The following is a 20,226-nucleotide window of genomic DNA, read 5'->3' as shown; positions in this document are numbered from 1 at the left end:
TGAGGGACAAAACTAAACAGATAAAGGTGTCATGCTTCACCTTCAGACAGCACTTTCAGATTTTTAAGGTAATTTTTCAGTTTTCTCCCAGGTTGCTTTCAATAAAATTCTTGATCACAGTCAAAATCTATGCTGTTCTAAAACATGGAGGACCCTACATGATATAAGTTAGTAGTTTTCCTTTTAGAAAGAACTGAGGTTCAAAATAATTAACTGCTAGTGAGAAAAAAAATAAAAAAGAAGTTAGATGAGTATGGATAACAAACAGTGATAATAGTAATAACTTATTACCATAATTCAAAGGACTTAAGATACCTGTAGAGACACACTGACACCCACTTCTAAAATCCTCAGAACCAGTTTATAAATCTCCTTTACCATCTCAGCTAGACCACCATCACTACCAATCTTCCTTCCATCCTTCCTCTAGTCTATTTCTCTCATCTCCTATTAGTGAGATAGTTTGGATGACTGAAAACATGGTGGACCAAGAACTGAAAAAAGGAATTCAGAAAGAAAAAATGTTTTTTTCATTTGATCTTTTCAATACTACGGTCTCATAACCTTTCTTATCTACTGTAATATAAAATGAGAAACAAGACTGTACTTTAAAAGTAGAATGATGATGTTTTCTATTTTTCTTGCCCACAAATCCCTTAATTTGGCTTTTTTGGAAAGTAGCCTTGGTTGCTGTTATTTTTTAAACCTCTGGGTTCAGTGGTCCTCAATAGAAAAATGGTTCTTAACTTCTGTAATACAGATGGCTTAAATTCATAAAGGAGGAGTCAAGGATGAGTCTCTACAATCTAACTTTCAGATGTTAAAAAAAAAAAACAAAAAACTCATTTTCTCTGTACCAAAGACAAGAGCATTTATGAAGCAATAGAGGTTTTCTCATTTGCCATGAAATCATTCTCTTTTTAGCTCAAAGTGCCTAATATGTTCTTGGGAACCACTTAACTATCTTTCATTACTCACAGTGGATTATATGTTTTAGAGTACAGCTGAACCTTGCTACACTAAAAAAATACATGGAGGAAGTTTCCAGGCAAAAGTACACCGATGACCAATGAGTTCTGTTAGCATCATATTTCGAATATATAACATATAGTATATCTTTAAAGTGCTATGATATCTATTCATATAGTAAATGATTATTACTTATTATCTCTATACCTCTTAAAAATGTTTTTTTTTTCCCAACTGCTTCTCAGAGTAATGCTGATTAAAAGGATTGGCTTGGCATAAAACTATAGAGCATATAACAAAAATAACATCAGCAGTTATTGCCTTAAGAAAAAATGGGAAAAAAAATATGAGTACACAACTTTTGATTTCTATAGTCAACGAGAATCAGAAGGATGGAGTTCATAAAACTGTTTATACATCTATTAAAATGTTAAAAAAAATTCTTAGAGACTTCCAGTCAAGATGGCAGCATAGGTAAACACAGCTCACCTCCTCACACAATCACAGGGTTCCCCCACCCAGGGTTCCAGTACCAGGGAAAGTCCCCATAACTTCTGGCTGCAAAAGCCAGTGGGGATTGAGACAGTGGAAGAAACTTCCAGAGTCCCAAGCAGTTACCCTTAAAGAACCCACACATGGACTTACTCAGACTCACTCCCTCTGAGCTCCAGGACTGGGAGAGCAGCTTGAAAGGCACCAAAGACATACTGGTGTGGGAGGAAGTGACGTGTCTGGCATCAAAGCAGAGGTTGGGGACAGCTTTCTTCCAGAAAGTAAGGCAAGTAGAGCCATCCCACCACAAAGCCATAGAGCTAGCAGGCAGGCGACACATCTGAGACGCCATCAACCTGGCTAACACTGTCGACCCCACCCTGGAGATGCCCTGAAACTCCATCCCACCCAACTTACAAGCCCACCCAAACTGTTAACCATGACTTTTCTATATGAATGGCAGGTTTTGGTCTATGTTTCACAACTTCCTAAATCCTATTAAACAAGCAACAGCCACTGGCCTCAGTGAGCCCCCAGCCCCCATATCCCTTGCTAGGTGGCCCCAGGCCCAGGACTAGCAGCAGCCAGCCTAGTTCACGGCTTGGCTTCACCTGGGAATCTCCAAGCCCAGCACAAGTAGCAGCCATCTCGGGCTGCTTCATAGCTCAGGCAGGGTGGCCCAGGCAAAACACAGGTGGGCTCTGACCTTGGTCTGCACCACCCAAGAAACCCCAGACTCTGCACAGCCAGTGGACAGCCACAGACCACATCAGAGCAGCACCACAGAAGTCTCTGCTGCAGCTGATCCTCCACAGAAGGTGCATGTCTCAGCTGCATGTCTCTGCTGCAGCTGATCCTCCACAGAAGGTGGAGGTTGATGGTCATTGGTCACAGGCAATCCTTGCAGCTGACTGGCCTGGGTAAATCCCTCCCATTGACCTGCCAACAGCAACCAAGTCTCAACTACAAGAGGAGAATGTTTAGCCCACAGGAAGGGTGCACCTCAAGTAACCAGCTTGGGTGATAAAAAAGGCTGTAATACAGGACAATTACTACATTAGGACACTCTACCAAGCCTGGGAGACATAGCAGCTCTACTTAATACATAGAAACAAACACAGGGAGGCTGCCAAAATAAGGAGACAAACAAACATGGTCCAAATGAAAGAAGAGATCAAAACTCCAGGAAAAAGAAATAAAATAAATGGAGATAAGCAATCTATCAGATGTAGAGTTTGAAACATTGGTCATAACAATGCTCAAGGAACTTAGTGAGGACCTCAACAGCATAAAAAACATCCAGTCAGAAACGAAGACTACACTAACTGAAATAAAAAATTTACAAGGAAACAACAGTAAAGTAGATGAAGGCAAGAATCAAATCAATGATTTGGAACATAAGGAAGCAAAAAACAACCAATCAGAACAACAAGAAGAAAAAAAGGATCAAAAAAAAATGAGGAAAGTATAAGCAGCCTCTAGGACAACTTCAAGAGGTCCAAACATTTGCATCATAGGAGCACCAGAAGGAGAAGGGAAAGAGCTAGAAATTGGAAATCTATTTGAAAAAACAATGAAAGAAAACTTCCCTAATTTTGTGAAGGAAATAGGCATGCAAGTCCAGAAAGCACAGTGTCACAAATAAGATGGATGCAAAGAGGCCCACTCTAAGTAAGACACATCATAATTAAAATGCCAAAGGTTAAAGAAAAAGAGATAATCTTAAAAGCAACAAGAGAAAAGAAGTTAGTTACACATAGGGGAGTTCCCATACAGGGATTGGCAAGAAATATTCAAAGTCATGAAAAGCAGGGGCCCATGGCTAAGACTGCTCTACCCAGCAAAGATATCATTTAGAATCTAAGGGCAGATAAAGAGCTTCCCAGGTAAGAAAAAACTAAAGGAGTTCATCATCACCAAATCATTATTATGTGAAGTGTTAAAGGGATTTATTTAAGAAAAAGATCAAAACTATAAACAATAAAATGGAAAAAAAATACGTATCTGTCAACAAATGAATCTTAAAAACAAAGCAAGAAGACAAGAACAGAGACAGAATCATGGATACAGAGATCATTTTGATGACTGCAAGATGGGAGGGGGCTGTGGGAGAATGGGTAAAAAAGGTGAAGGAATTAAGAAGTACAAATAGGTAGTCACAGAATAGCCATGGGTATATAAAGTACAGTATAGGAAATGGAGTAGCCAAAGAATTTATAACCCATGGACATGAACAAGGGTGTCGGGATTGGCTGACGGAGTGGGGGTGGTGGGTGGAGAGGGACAAGGGGGGAAAAGTTGGAACAACTGTAATAGCATAATCAGTAAGTATAATTTTAAAAAATTTTAGTGTCTCAAAAGAAAAGTATAGTTGGTTATGTAAAAAAGAGGCCCTTCATTGTTATCATTTTTCAAACTGAGAAATTAAGGATCAACAACTTATAATAAAAAGAAACTGATGATGATGATTAAGTTAGAAGAGCAATTACACTCTGTATTTTTTTATATCTATTTTTTTTTTGACCATCACTGCAATCACATAAGGGAAGTACAAATATTATCATTTCATAAAAAAAGAGAAACCAAGGCTCAGAAAATGTAACAAAACACAAAGTAATTTAGTAAACAGTATATTTGACAAGTGCCAGAGTTAGGATTACATATGAAAAGTTCCCGACTCTAAATTCGGCACCCTTTGTTCTCCACTGTGCTGGAGTGGTGGGCTATAAAGTAAAGCTACAAATTACACCCATCTCAGGATGCATGTCTGTGTGTAATGTGAACTTACAGCTCTTTAACCATGTCTTTCAAAGGAATAAAGTTTTTATTTTCAATGAGGTGAAATTTATCAATATTAAAATTTATCATTCATGCCTTCTGAGTTTTCTCAAAGAAACTTTGCCTTAGTAAAGTCATATTTTCTTCTGTTAGTTTTACAATATGTTTTAGCTCTTAGGTTTACAACTACAATCCATTCAAATTAATTTCTAGATATGATGAGGGTCAAGGTTTCCACCTCTCCCCCACTCTACTGCATATGAAAATACAGTTCCTTCAGCACCTTTTGCTCAATGAGTTGACTTGATACCTTTGTCAAAAATCAATTGACCATAAATGTCTAGGTTATATTCTGTTCCAGAGAGTGACCTATCCTTATACTAACACCACACAGTCCTGATTACTACAATTTTATGATAAATCTGAAAATTAAATAGTGTAATTCCTCCAGTTTGGGGGTTTTTTAAAATGGTTTATTTAGGTTTTCTGATTTTCCATATAAATTATAGACTATGCTTATCAAGTTCCACAAAAAAAACCTCCAAATGTTTTGACTGAGATTGTATTGACTTTATAGATCAGTTTGGGGAGAACTGAAAATTTTAAATGAAAGAGTCTTTTGATTCATGAACATAGTATACATCTTCATTTAGTTAGGTCTTCTTTAATTTACATCAGCAGTGCTTTGTGGTTTTCAGCATCAGGTCTTGTATATATTTACTATTCTTAAGTATTTCAGTTTGTAATGTTATTATATATAGCATTGTTATTACACTTCCACCTTCCAGTTATTCACTGCTCATACAAGATAAGAGTATACAGAACTAAAAATGATTTCTGCATATTGACCATATATTCTGTGATTTTGCTAAATAAGCCGATTTAATAAGTTCAAGGGGATTTTAAAAAAAGATTGCTTGGGATTTTCTACAAACACAATCAGGTTGCTGGTGAATTATGACAGTTTTACTCTTTTTTCAGTCTACATGTCTTTTACTTATTTTCTTACCTTACTTGTTTTCCTACCTTACTACATGGGCTAGTAAGTACATTGTTCAACAGAAGTGTTAAATCATGATGCTTTTCTGCATCTGTTGAAATGACTGCAGTTTTCTTTCCATCTTTCAGTAAATGATTATAGTTTCTTTCAGTGTGATAGTGAATCACATTGATTTAGAATGTTAAACCAACCTTACATTTTTTGACATTACATTAGTCATCATGTAGTAACATTTTGTTAATTGCTGGATTAAATTTGTTACTTTACCATTTCTTAATATTTTAATAAGAATATGTATATATTCCTGAGGGATACGGTTTATAGATTACTCTTCCTGTAATGTTTTATCTTATATAAATTGGTGTGGCATAAAATGAATTGAAGTGTTTCTTTTATCATCTATTTTCTAAAAGAGCTTAGGTGGAATTAACACTATTTCTTCCTTAAGTGTTGAGGAGAATTCACTGTGATGCTATCTGACTTTGAGTTTTCTCTCAGGAAAGATTTTTAACTACAAATCTAATTTCTTTAATAGACATAGGTGTTTTTAGGTTATCTATTTTTACCTGTGTGACCTTTGATAGTTTGTGTCCAACAAAGAATCTTATTATTTATCTAAGTTTCAAATGTACAGGCACAAAGTTGTTCATAACAGTCTCCTGTTATTTTAATGTTTCTAAGATCTATAGTAATGGTCTCTTCTTTTTTTCAGATATTGGTAATTTTGTCTTTTCTCTCTTTCGTGGTTAATCTGTCTAGAGGTCTATCAATTTTATGGATCTTTTCAAAGAACCAGTTACTAGCTTCATTAACTTTCTTGTTTCTTTTCTATTTCATTCATTATCATTCCTGATTATTTCTTTCCTCATGCTTACATTGGGCTTATTTTGCTCATATTTACCTAGTTTTTTAAGCTAGAAACTAAGCTTAAATAAAATTCGACTTGATACTAAGTTCAGAGCTCTCTGAATCAAGAGTTCCTGCACCAGAGAAACTGAACTTGAGGAGCCTTATTCACATCCAGACCTGATGCAGATCAAGGGATTTTGGACTTGGAGGGTAAGGCTGCAATCAGGTAAGACTTTTGGAAACTTGGGGAGAGGGTGAGTTTATTTTGCATGTGAGAGAAACATAAATTGTGGTGGCCGGAGGGCAGACTATGGCAGATTACTTTCATGGATGGTCATTAATAATTGCTTCTCTGTAAGGTGACTTTGCCCCGATTCCTATCAAGAGAGACGACTGGAATCTGACTGGACTAGGACTTTCTTTTGCCAAAAAAAGTTTGATGAAAGTGAGGTTATACAGCTTCCAAAACTGAACCCTGAGCATCTGGTAATTTCCGCTTGTCATTTTCTTGGAGAGCTGCCCTGAGATCACCATGTAAAGAGGATGATCTAGTTTATTGGAAGCTGAGAGGCCATACAGAGGAGAGCCAAGCCACGTCAACTGAGAGCCAGATATGTAGGTAAGGCCACCTTGGACTTTCAGCCTAGCCAAACCTCCATCTAAATGGAGCCCCATGAATAAGCCCAGGCAAAACCAACAGAGGAGCAGCCCAGCCAAACCTTAAAATCATGAGAAATAATAAATCTTAGTTGTTTTTAGTTACTAAGTATTGAAGTGGCTAGTTAGTCTATAATTAACTTAAACTACTGAGTACTGATAGAAAAATGGATGAAAAAATTTTCCCTTTAAGGAGCTGAGAATAAGGAGAAAACATAAGAGAATTAAAGTCAACTGTAATACTGCTAAACATACTCTTTAAAAACCACAGTAAAAATAAAAATAAAAATAAAAATGAGTATAAGGTAGAAAAACCTAAATAAGGGCTTCCATAATATATGCATTAGCTTTACACTGTCTCAGTGCCTGTTAATCTCTGTTCCCTTTAGAAAACAGAGCTTACAATCTATATTCAATGGTAAGAGTGATCTTTTAAAACTCTAATTCGAATCATGTCACATTCCCTACTTAAAATCCGGAAATGCCTTCCCAGTATATATAGAATAAAATTTAAATTCCTTATCAAGATCTACACTGCCTTACAAGAGTTGGCCTCTGCCCTTCACTCCTGGTGCCCTAAGCACAGGACAGTTCCTTCTTTTTGATCCTTTAATTCCCTATGCTTATTACTGTTTAGTCTTTGACTGCACTCAGCCTAAAATATTCTTTTCACAAGTGATTTCGTATTCAGGTGCTAATTCAAATGTCACCTCAGAGAGACCTTTCTTGACCAACCAATTTAAAATACTATTCATTATCATAACCTTGACTTATGTTCTTCTAGAATTTATTCTCTAAAATTATTTACCTGTGTACTTATATGTCTGTCTTCTCACATTTATCAAAGTAAGGATTGTTTCAGGCTAGTTCACAATTATGTGTTCAGGACCTAAAAAGTGTCTGGCACATAGGAGGTGCTTAAACGCTTGTTTTCTTAATGAATGAATTATATAAAGATAAGGTATTAGTTTGGGATTCTCAACCCATTCCCACTGGTGAAAGGATGAGAAAGATCAAGTTCCCCATTAGAGAACTAAGTATTTTGAAAGTCACAAGACAAAAAGTATTAATTATAATAAGCTGTCACCCCTAACTATATAGAGAATATGCCAGCACAACCCCCACATTATGCTATAGGCCAGTGCTGTGTGTGAGCACTTTGCACCAAACTGGTGTTGCCTAATTAGCTCCTATGACAGAGTTGAGACTATAATTTTCTTCATAAGAGAACTGGGAACACAAGTTAAATCTAAAAGGCAAGTTTCAAGCTTTCTGGAGAAAATGAAGTAAGATAGCCCTATGCTCCTAAGAGTCCTAAAGGATTCTTTAGAAATTAGATCTCACTCCTGTTGAAAACAGATTCTGATATGGTAATCCTCCCTTTTTTGGTGGAAGGCGTGAGAAATTTATGTATGTCTAACAGTCTAATAAATCCTTGCACATCATCTCAATTTTGCTTATGCAATTTCACCCACTGGAAATGTTACAAGCAGAATTTTTCACCTTTTCAAAACCAATTCCACCTCTTAAAGTTTCACCAATACGCTTTCAGGAGCAAGTAATAGGCAGCACCATTCAAAACGGCTTAAACTACAGGGGCATTTACTATTTCATATAACAAGTTGGAAGATAAGGCAGCTTTGGACTAAGTTAATTGAGAAGACCAATGATCTATATCAAAGAACCCGATTCTCTCCCCTCCCCCTGAATTTTCCATCCCTAATAAGAAATAACAGCTTATTTTTTCTAGCTATAGGAAGGGTAATATGTAGATTCACCAACCCTAAATTACAACCTACACAATAAAAAAAAACAAATTGGAGCTCTGAAAAGAGGGGAAAAAACAGACTGACTAGGCAAAAAACAGTAAGTACTTATACAAGGTCCAATCACAAATACTGATATTTCAAAAAGTCTTTCCTGAGTACCCTAGTTTTCAGTGACATTACATGTATGGCTTATATAATTTTATGGCACTTACTCTTTTTTGTTTATTTTATTGTTTTGTTTTTCTCCCTCTTTTTTATTTTTTTAATCTTTTTGGCATTTTAAACTACCCTTCTGACATACGATTATCAATTACTGTTGCTGAAATATATACTGGATGACATACCAAAGCAGGTTTACATAGATACATATAAATATATATATGAAGACAGCAATAGAGCAAGTATTTAAAAAGATTATATATTTATAAACACTTTCAAATTTGGTATATCTCTATACATAGATATATGCAAATACTAAGCTACAATAATGCTTAGAATAATGAAATACTGGAAACAACTCACACATCCAGCAACAGGGAAATATATTATAGCACAGTTAGAAAATTTATTAACATACCGTCTTAAGAAAAAATTTTGGAAATCAATACCTAATGACATAGAAGACTATGAAACTGTATGTAGAGCCTTTTATTCTAGAAAATTTGAACAAAGCAACAGAATAATTACTCCACATTAAGTAGAAGTCACTCAAACATTTCAGTAATTTAAAGTATACTGACATGTCTTGACACAGAGGAGGCATCTGCAAATCAAGGTCAGATAAAAGTGGGTGCATTGTTACTGGTGGCTGATTAATAAATACCAGGATGTAGAAGAGTCACAGGGCTATTGTGGCTTTCTGGTTTGGTTCTTGGCTGACAGTTTAGTACATTTCAGTGCTCCCTTTCAATTCTGATTGTTACCATGAGTCCCAAATGCTTTGGGATTATTGAACAAGTACAAATGAGTAATAAATAAAAGACAAAAACCAGATTAGTTATAGGTCAGGTGCTAAATTTAAGAGTAAAAGCACTAATTTTGTTATATTTACAGACTGCAGCTATAATGTTAGATATGTGACTGTTAGGAAACTAATATACACATTACTCTTAAACCGATTTTGCACAGACATGTATTTTGTAATTCTGAATGGTCTCTCTAATGATGTGTAAACTCATTTCACATGAAAATGACATTGCTGATAATAAGCTCATTTTAAAAAGTCATTAATCTGAATGTCTTAATAATATCCAATCTTTCGATCAAAAAATAGTGCAGACAGATCACAATAATTAGAGGGATCACAATTATACACCAATGTTATTTTTTTTTTGATAAGACGGATGTGCCTTTATTAGGTAATGACAACTAGATTACCCACTTTTTTTAAAAAAGCAAAAAATTTCCACAATAGCTAAGATATGTAAGCAACCTAGGTGCCCATCAATTCTATCGATAGATGAATAGATAAAAGATATGGGGGGAAGTGTGTGTGTGTGATGGGATATTACTCAGCAATAAAAAAGAATGAAGTTTTGCCATTTGTAACAGCATGTATGGACCTAGAGGGTATTATTCTAAGTGAAATAAGTCAGGCAGAGGAAGACAACTACCATAAGATTTCACTTACATGTGGAACCTAAAAAACACAGACACAGACACACACAAATAAATAAACAAACAAAACCAGACTCAGAAACAGAGATCAAACTGATGGAAGGCAGAGAGAAGGGTGTGGGGGATGGGTGGAAAAGGTGAAGAAGAATATAGCCAATAATGTTGTGAAAACTTTGCAGTGACAGATGGTTGCTAGATTTAGTGTACTGATCATATTGTAAGGTATATAAGTATCAAATCACTATTTTGTATACCAACAGACAAACAAATTTCCTGGTTCATTCCCTATTTGAAACTAGAGTCTAAATTACAAATCATTGGGTCTCAAAAGCAAAGCAACTGTTTCAACTTTTTAGGGTCATTTTAGCAAAAAGCTCCCAGGAATAATTAAATCAAAGGATGATCTCTAGGAAATCCAACAGAAAAAAACGTTTTTGTTTATTATTACGATAAGAGGAAAAAAAAAAGATAAGAGGTAGGTGGCATAATCAAAGGGCACTCTCTCCAAAAAAAGCCAGTGTCAGGAATTAAAGTTAATTCTGTGGGCGCTCTCCAATAACACTGGGAAAGAAGAAGATCCACTCCATTTCCTGGGTCAGGGAGCCTAAGTGACTTTGGTCTCTTAGGAAGGTTTCCACCTATGCCCACAGGGAACACCAGGTCTATCATTACTATGGCATGGAAGGACAGGCAGAGGGACTATGTGATGAGAGATGTTCCATTCTCATGGGGATATGCTAAATGTGACAACAATTGGAGGCAGAAAACCACTGAACAACTCTACTATAAAGAGGGCGCTGGCAGGTTGCACTGTAACTTTTATAACACTATGTGCTGGATACCACACTTCCAGGAGGGGAGAAATTTCATGCTGCAACCTGAAGTAATTTTTGCAAATACCGAAGGTTGTCTGGAATGTAACATTCTAATCTTATGAGCTCTGTGTAAGTTCGCAGGGCAGCACAGGAGCTGTATGTATTTTCTGTTTCTTACTACGGTACTAATCACAAAGGGGAACTTAGTATTACTTAATGGCCAAAATAAATGCATAAAACCTCACATAATTACATAACTTTTGGCAGGCAAGTTAGCAGCTGGATGAAGAACGGAATCCAGGTACACAGACATTCATTCAGTAAATGAAACTTAATACTTTGAACACAAAATGTAATAATCACTATACGCAAATAAATAAAATTACTTAAGTAAAAAAAAGTAAAGGGAGACTATGAGTAACTAGGCCGAACACAATTACCCAAGATTCAATGCTCCATAAGAAAATTTAAAGTTATCATTTCAACTTTTTCATGTGATCTCATCAACAATTATTTACAGTAAATTGAAATGGGTCCTTACTAAACACTCTCGTTACTTAAAAAATAACTTGAAAGCAACAATATTCCATGGTAGCAATACTGATTACTGACTATCCTTCTAAACTATGTCAATATACTTTCATTCGGTAGGAATATTGTAATTTAAATATTTAGTTATTTGCTATTGTGCATATTTTCAGAAATAGGCAAAATCTGTATCAATTCTTGGATATTCCCTTGAAAATTCTTTGTTTGCTTCCCCTTTCCCAATCATTTCTAGCTTATGTGAATTTTCCGTTCAGTTTGCTGCTTTAGCCCACCCACAAAATTTTTTTTTGGTCACCTCTGTGACCATCTTAAGTTCTCCCTCTCTGTTGCATCCTTCTTTCCTTTTCTACCTCTGGTTTCCCTCTTTGCAGTTTTTATCAACTTGGTTTACACACCAGTAACACAGAGCTATTTTAAATTCGAAATCTTCTCAGTTGGAATACCTAAGACACAAGTGAAAACTTCTGCTCTTCTCCACATCTTGCACACCATGACCTTGCCATTCAAAACAATACTGGTTATTAGGAGCTTTTAATTATTTGGACCCAGTTGGTGACTCACTACATTTCTTGTTTTAGAGCTTCTCATGACTAAATTCAAACCAATTTCCTGAAGCAATCATGAAACAGTCTCCATTTAATATGCTCGACAAAACTTCTGTTATTTTTCACTAGAGAAAAGAGAATTCATATTTTAGACACACATGACAGATTCAAAGATTTTTTTCTTTCTTTCTCTCTCTCTCTTTTTTTCCTTAAGGTTCAAAGATCTCCCTTTCTCAAAAGTTGTTCTAACGTTTGCCCTGGCTGGGTAGCTCGGCTGGTTAGATCATTGTCCAGATACACTAAGGCTGTGGGTTTGATCCCTGGTCAGATTGATCAACAAGAATCAACCAAGGAATGCATAAATAAGTAAAACAACAAATCAATCTCTCTCTCTTTTATTCCCCCCTTCCTCTCTCTAAAGTCAATAATTTCTTTTTTTTTAAGTTATAACTTCTGAGAATAAATACTTTTACAGTATTTGGCAGGCATTCAACACATGATTTTTCTTGAATTTCATTTAAATCTGCTACGCCAACTGCATAAAAACACAAATTTGATGGTCACTATTATTTCCTCTATTGGTATCACCTTGATTATGACTCTTTTAAGTAATTAAAAGCACAATTATAAAAGAATGTGGCTTTCTTCATCCGAGTCAAATTTTAATGGAATGAACAATATGGGGCTACTTAAAACAATGTGTAGTGTAAGTCCACAAAAGGCAACACTTTGCAAATGTAAAAAAGAATGAAGAAATGCTCTATGTACAGATATGAAAAATTTTCCATTACATAATTGTCAAATAAGATGAAAAAAGCATATATAATATGTGACCTTTGTCAAAAAAGGAAGTGAAGAGTATGCATTTATATAGAGAAATTCTGTAAGGATATAAAACAATCTAAAATTAGTGTTAGATACAAAGGGTGTAGGAAGGAGCTTGGTAGGTGAGGGATGAATTTAGAGACCTTCTGTCACTATATAACTTCCTACATTTGTTCATTTTTAATCGCATGGAATACATTAGGTGTTGAAAAATAATCTAACTAGCTTTAAATCTCACCTAAAATGAGACATATAAACTAACACTAAATTCAATGAAAAAAATTCCTGTAGTTAAAGTATCATGCTGAAAATCAAGGTACTAATAAAAACCAAACAAACAAAAAAAGGAGGTTCAGGGGAAAGGGCAGCTAAACATTTCCTAGAAGGATTTCTGGTGACTCTCAGTACCATATCAAAATAATAAATCATGTGTCCATTTATTTTCAGAATACCTATGTAGGTACTCAATATAAATACATGTTCCCTACCCTCAAAACTGACAACCTAATTGTCAAGATAATTAAAATACAGTTAAAAACAAGCCAATAATAACTTAAGGCAGAATAGCCTAATGCCAAATGATTAGTACAAATAATATATGTTCCAGCTGATTCAAAAAGTGAATAATCACTAAAACAAATAAATAAAGACTTCATCAAGAAAGAATGAATTATGTAAGTGAAAAGAAAGAACAACATTCCAGGGAAATGGACTGAGGTAACAAAGACATTAATGGAGGGAAAAAAAAAAAAAAAGGTATGCTCAGAGATACTGACTAGACCTGTTTGAAATGGAAGGCTGGTCAAGGTAACAGTGAGGGAAAAAGATGAAGTCTGATAACTATAGTAATACTTGATATTTGTACAATATTTCACTTATCTCATTTGATCACCAAAACCACCACGTAAGACAGGGAAGATCGTAAGGGCCCTGAGTGTCAGGTTATAAATACCTAGCAGCGGTCTCTAAGATGAGCTACTCCATCCTTAGAGGGTGAAGAAACAGGAAGCTGGGAGAATTGTTATGGAAGTTCAGGAGTAAGTTAATAAGGATCGGGGTAAAGTGACTGTACTGGGAATAGAAAGGACAGAAGAAATTTATAAGACAATGGTGATAACTGTGGAAGAAGGTAAAAAGGCTGCCAGGGCTTATACTTCAGGTACTTGCATGATGGCATAATTGAGAGAAGTATGTAAGTTCAGGTGGAGGGGAGCTGTTTTTAGTAATCAAGACTCTGGTTTCAGAAATATGTGCATTTGACGCAACAGCAGCACATTCAGTTTCTAGAGCCTCTATCACACATTCCAACAAGTGTGTTCTAAGTCCACCATCCCCTAGCCAAGGCAGACAGGCTTCTCTGCCATTCGGCCCAGTGCCCATCATCCTCAGACAGGCTGCTGATATGGGAGGGAGGAACAGAGAATGACTGCTTAATGAGTATGGGGTCTCCTTTGGGGATAACGGAAGTGTTTTGGAACTAGATAGGGGTGAGAGCTGTGCAACTCTGTGAACACGTATGTTCCTGAATGTCACTGAACTGTACATTTTAAAATGGTCAATTTTTGTTGACTTCTACTTTTTTTTGTAAAAGGCAGCTGACACTAAGACCACAGTACCTTTCCTCATGCTGTTAAAGATGTGTGTCCAGAATGCCCTGCACTTTCCTGCCAATTCCCTCTGCCTATACCTCTCCACCTTCCTAGGCACACTGATGTGCCTCTGACATCATCTTCAGCAATAACCAGGAAATTTTATCTTCCTGCTTTCCTGCTTCTCTCCCCTTACTTTAACACAAAGTCAGCTCTCCCTAGAGCACCATACGTTCTTGCAGCCTACTGACATGGTGACTGCTTTTGTGTGTTTTCTTTTTGGGGTTTGTTTTTTTTCACGTGGTAGTTACCTGAGAGCCAGGAGGAGAAAAGGGTTTCCCTGTTCTCAATGCAACCTCCAGAAACTACCATTCTACCACCACATTAAAAAACAAACAAAACCCACTTCTTTGAGGCTCAGGCACTCTTGGCCACGTTGCCGTTTCTCCTCTCCTTCCTGCAGCCCTTCTCCTAACTTCCTAGTCGTCCTCACCTCACTTGCATAAGTCTTTGGCACCCAGCTGACAGTTTCCTTCCACTAAGCCTTGACATTATCACCAATAAATTTCAAATCCAACACAACTACTTTCCCAACAGTATGTCCTCAGGTCATCTCCAATGAAATTCTTCACACCACTTTCGCGACGCATTGCCAAGGCAAAATCGTGGACCCTGATAATCATTCAAAATGCTTTCCCACCAAAATTAATAACTCATATGCCCTATTATTACCCACCTTCTCCCTGCATGACTGCATCTGAGCAGCCAAGAAACTACTAGAGAAAGTAGTCCAAAAGGGCAAGTTGTTTCCATTATTAACTCATCTTCACTGATCTCAAAGGAGCCCTCCACACAAGGGAATAATCTTACGTTTCTCTAGTTAGTGCGTTCTTCCACACTTCACCTTGGTATTGCAAATTTCCTTGATCCTCTGTACAATATTCCTCTCCCTTGCTGTGAAATAATGACCTTTTCTCCAGCTTTAAAGAAAATAAGCAACAGAACCACCAGGCAAGAACTCCAATGTCTTTCCATTAAATGCAAAAAACACACCTGTAACTGCCCATCCTATTCTTTCTTCCTATTTCTTAAAAACAATGAAAACACCCTCTTCCTATCTCAAGCTAACCCACCCTTCCTTCCTTCCTTCCTTCCTTCCTTCCTTCCTTCCTTCCTTCCTGTCTTCCATTCTTCCTTCCTGCCTTCCTCCACCCACCCATCAACATTGAACAATATTTATCTAAGCCTACTAAGTGCCAGGCACTGATCTCCATATGGGAGGTGCAGTGAAAATAAAAAAAAATTTTGCCCTCCAGGAGCCGATCTGTTGATTTTTCAAAACATACCCGTGAGTTTGCTTAAAACATTTACTCTTAGAATAAAGACCAATTTCCTTCAGACATGTATCAAAAGGCCATGGTTAATCTGGCCCCATCCTACCCTTCCAGCCTCATTTGGCATCACACACATCAGGTATTTTGCTTCTAATTATACTGGCTGAGCTTTAGTCTTGTCAAACTCCAAGTTACCACACAGTTTCTGCTTTGAAGGATGTTCTCTCCACTCAAAGACCAACTAACTTCCACTTATCTTTCAGATCTCAGTTCCAGGGAAGTCTTGGTTGACTTCCCAGGCTACGTCAAACTGGCAGGCAGAGCACCGTGCAACTCTCCTTTATAGCAGTTGTAGTAGGTCTTTATAGTATTTTCAGTGGCAATTGTAGTTTTTTTGTATGGGTTACCTTATTAAAGACTGTCTCTGCCTTGTAAAAATTGCTATTGAAACCCTTAAAATAGATATTCGAATTCATAGTAATAAAGCCTTATCTTACAATATCTACTCCAGTAAATCAAGAATTAACCTCTTAAACTAGATCTGGAATAAGTCATGAGGTTGCTAGAGGCATTATAGTTTTATGGCAGAGATATTCTCTAAAAGGTAAAATTCCAATATTTGAAATTTAACATATTTAATCCATCAGCCCTTTAAATGAATTGTTATGTATGGGGGGGTATGTGTGCAGAATCACTAATAAAGTGACAAATTCTTTCATATTTAAATACAAATTCTTTAAGTGTGTTACCAAATATTTTAGAAGGCAAGTAACAAACTGAAATTCATTTTATTATAACCAAAAAGATCAGTATCAAAACACTAACGCTGATGAAATGTTTATGCTTCATTTGAATAAATAAACATCATTTTTACCATCTGCACACTAGGCTTTAACTCCTTCCAACCTTTCATTTATCATTGTCTAAAAGTAGCTGTTTCAATGTCACTAAAAATAACAGTAGAGAGAAAAGTTTTGCTACATGTACTTTATTTTTTAAATTATATTTATTTTTAAAATATATAAAAATTGACTTTAAAAGGATCAAGTCAATTTTTTTAAAAATAAAAGATAACTCATGAAAAAGGAAAAAAAAAAGAAGCAGAAACATAATGAGGAAGAAACAGCATAATGAATGCCTGTAAAACAATGAGAGAGATTTTCACATACGATTGTTATAGTACTGGGTACTTTGAGTCAAACCTTCAAGGCTGAGTCAGTATTCCTAACTGGATAAAGGTACTTGACATGCAGACCTTTACTAAGAAATATGTTTAATTTTCACCTATGGAATGCCGCATACTTTTAAAACATTTTTTCCCATCACTAGCACATAGCTGAAGGCAGGCAATAATACATATACTATTGGTCAATAAAGAAACAAAAGAAAGGATTAATAGTAACTGGTTCTGGCTTAAAAAGAATAAAAGAAGGATTAAGAAAGTCTTCTAGAGGCTCCCAGTCAAGATGGCAATATAGGTAAATATAGCTTGCCTCCTCACACAGCCACATCAAAATTACAACTAAACTATAGAAAAACCATCACTTAGAACCATCAGAAATCAAACTGAATGGAAGTCTGACGACTATGGAATTAAAGAAACCATACCCACCCAGACTAGCAGGAGGGGCAGAGATGCGGAAGTGGCTAGTCCTACATTTGCGTGTGGTGGATCAAAATTCAGGAGGGATATCTCAGGAATGAGGAGCCCCAGCTCTACAAAAGGACCCCCCACCCCAGGGTTCCAGTGCCAGGAAGATAAGTCCCCATAACTTCTGACTGTAAAAACCAGTGGAGATGGAGTCAGTGGAAGAAACTTCTGGAGACCCAAGCAGTTCACTTAAAGAACCCAACAAGGACATATTCAGACTCACTCCCGCTGAGCTCCAGGACTGGAATAACAGCTTGAAAGGCACCAGAGGCATACAGGAAGGAACTGAAGTGTATGGCTCAAGGCAAGAACTTGGCGACAGCTTCCTACCAGACAAAAAGCTGGGCAGAGGCTATTGTCCCTTTTCTGAACCCTGCCCCAACAGAGCCACAGAGCCAGCAGGCGGGTTCCATATCTGAGACTCCATCAACCTGGCTAACACTGTTTACCCTGCCCTAGAGATCCCCTGAGGCTCTGTCCCACCTAAGCTACAGCTGTTAACAGGGGTTTTTCATGTGAATGGCTGGTCTTGGCTCATGCTTCACAACTTCTTAAATCCTCTCAAACAAGCAACAGTCAGCCTCAGTGAGCCTCCAGCCCCCCACCCCTGCACCTCTTATTAAGTGGCCCCAGGCCTAGCACTAGCAGCAGTCAGCCTCGATTCACAGCTTGGCTTCACCTGGAAATCTCCAAGCCAAGCACAGTGGCAACCATCTCAGATTGCGTTATAGCTCAGGCAGGGTGGCCCCTGGCAAAACACAGGTGGGGGCCAACCCTGGCCTGCACCTCCTGAGAAACCCCAGAGCACCTTTTGGACTATCTGAGGGAGTGGGGGGTGCTGGACAGAGGAGGACAAAAGGGGAAAAAATTGGGACAGCTGTAATAAAGAAAGTCTTCTCTGCAAACTTGTTTAATCTGATATAAATCTTGGCTTATTCAACCTTCCAGGCATCTTTGCTTAGCAGTTCATTCTTAGTCATCGATGCAAACACCTGATACACTCCACAGCCATCATGAATGTGTAAATGAGCCTGGGCACATCCCACTAAAATTGTTTTGAACGATAAAATTTTCAGGTTACGAAATATTATTCTTTTAATTTTCTCAACTGTTAAAATTTTAAATTTTAAATCATTCTTAGCTCATGGGCTGTACCAAAACAGACAGTAAACCAGATATGGCCTGTGGGCCACAATTTATTAACCCATGGTCTAGAAGAAAAATCCCTATTAGAACAGATGAGATGACCTGTTCTCTTATTTATACGTGATCCATGACTTCACTGAACTTCATTTACTTGAAGTGTCAAAAAAAAACACAAAGCCACCATATATAAAAATCACCTCAAAACAAACCAAATACCTAAGCATAAACATGCTAAAACTATAAAAAAATCTTAGAGGAAATGTGAGGAAATCTTTATGATATTAGATTTGGTAAGGATTTCTTGGGTATAACATCAAAAGCATAGGCAACAAGTAAAAAATAGGTAAACTGGATCATCGAAATTTACAATTTTGTGCATTAAAGGACAATATCATAAGGGTAATAAAACAGCTCACAGAGTGAAAAAATATTCTTGCAAATCATATATCTAGTAAGGGATTAATACTCTAATTATATAAAGATCTCCTAAAACTCGATGACAAGAAAAACAATCAAATACAAATATGAGCAAAGGACCTGAATAGACAATTCTCCCAAGATATACAAATGAACAACAAGCACATGAAAAGATACTCAATGACACAGTCACCAGGGAAATGCAATTCAAAACCACAAGATACCACTTAAACCCACACTAGTGTGACTAGAATTTTTTTAAAAAACAGAAAAGTGTTAGTGAAGATGTGGAGAAATTGGAACCCTTGCACATTGCTTGGGGCGGGGAGGGTGCGGTATAAAATGGTATAGTAACTGTGGAAAGTTTGGTGTTTCCTCAAAAAGTTAAACATAGAATTATCAAAACATATAATTACCATATAACTGTAATTCAACCTCAAGGTATAAACCCAAAAGAACTGAAAATAGGTGTTAAAACAAAAGTTTGTACATAAATGTACAGTGGCCTTATTCATAATAGACAAAAGCAAAAACAACCCTAAATGTCTCTCAACTGATGAATGGATAAACAAATTGTGGCATATCCATATAATTTAATGTTATTCAGCTATAAAAAGGAATGAAGTGATGATTCATGCTACAACATGAATAAATCTTGAAAACATGTTAAAGATGCCAAACACAAAAGGCCATATACTATATGATTGCATTTATATAAATGTCCAGAATAGGTACAACTATAGAGACTGGAAATAGGTCAGTCCTTGAAAAGGGCTAGGGGAGGGGAGACTTTGGAGTGACTGCTTAATGGGTACAGGATTTTCTTCTGAGGTGATGAGAAAGTTCTGGAATAAGTGGTGATGGTTGTACAATGTTATGAATGTCCTTCATGTCACTCAACTGTATGCATTAAAATGGTTAAAATCATCAATTCTATGCTATGTGCACTTAGTGGAATAAAATAAATTTTAAAAAAATAAACAGAACAAGAAGGGGATAATGCCTGCCTACACAGAGGCCTTTATACACTATTACTCTATGTATAAAATGAGATTGGGTACATGGCATCACCTTCTAAACTACAAATTATTATTCTAGGAAATTATTATTATTCCAGAAAAGTGCAGTTGCTACCAAAACACACCGTGGATAGAACAGATCTCATAGTAGGAGCTAACAGAATATATTGGTAGTAATATATTGTTACTTCTCTTCCAACAACTT

At 36.6% G+C, this 20,226-nt stretch overlaps 1 protein-coding gene across 8 annotated transcripts in view; it reads right to left on the bottom strand.

The window, feature by feature from the left end:
- Window positions 1-20,226, bottom strand: part of HMBOX1 (homeobox containing 1) — a 165,683-nt gene that overhangs the window by 117,258 nt on the left and 28,199 nt on the right. The window lies entirely within an intron of this gene.

The sequence above is a fragment of the Pteronotus mesoamericanus genome, unplaced genomic scaffold (assembly GCF_021234165.1).
Source record: "Pteronotus mesoamericanus isolate MK-2021 breed Mesoamerican mustached bat unplaced genomic scaffold, CSHL_Meso_final contig_32, whole genome shotgun sequence".
Lineage (NCBI taxonomy): Eukaryota > Metazoa > Chordata > Mammalia > Chiroptera > Mormoopidae > Pteronotus > Pteronotus mesoamericanus.
Note: the sequence above shows the minus strand (reverse complement) of the source record. Positions and strands in the feature narration are given on the sequence as shown.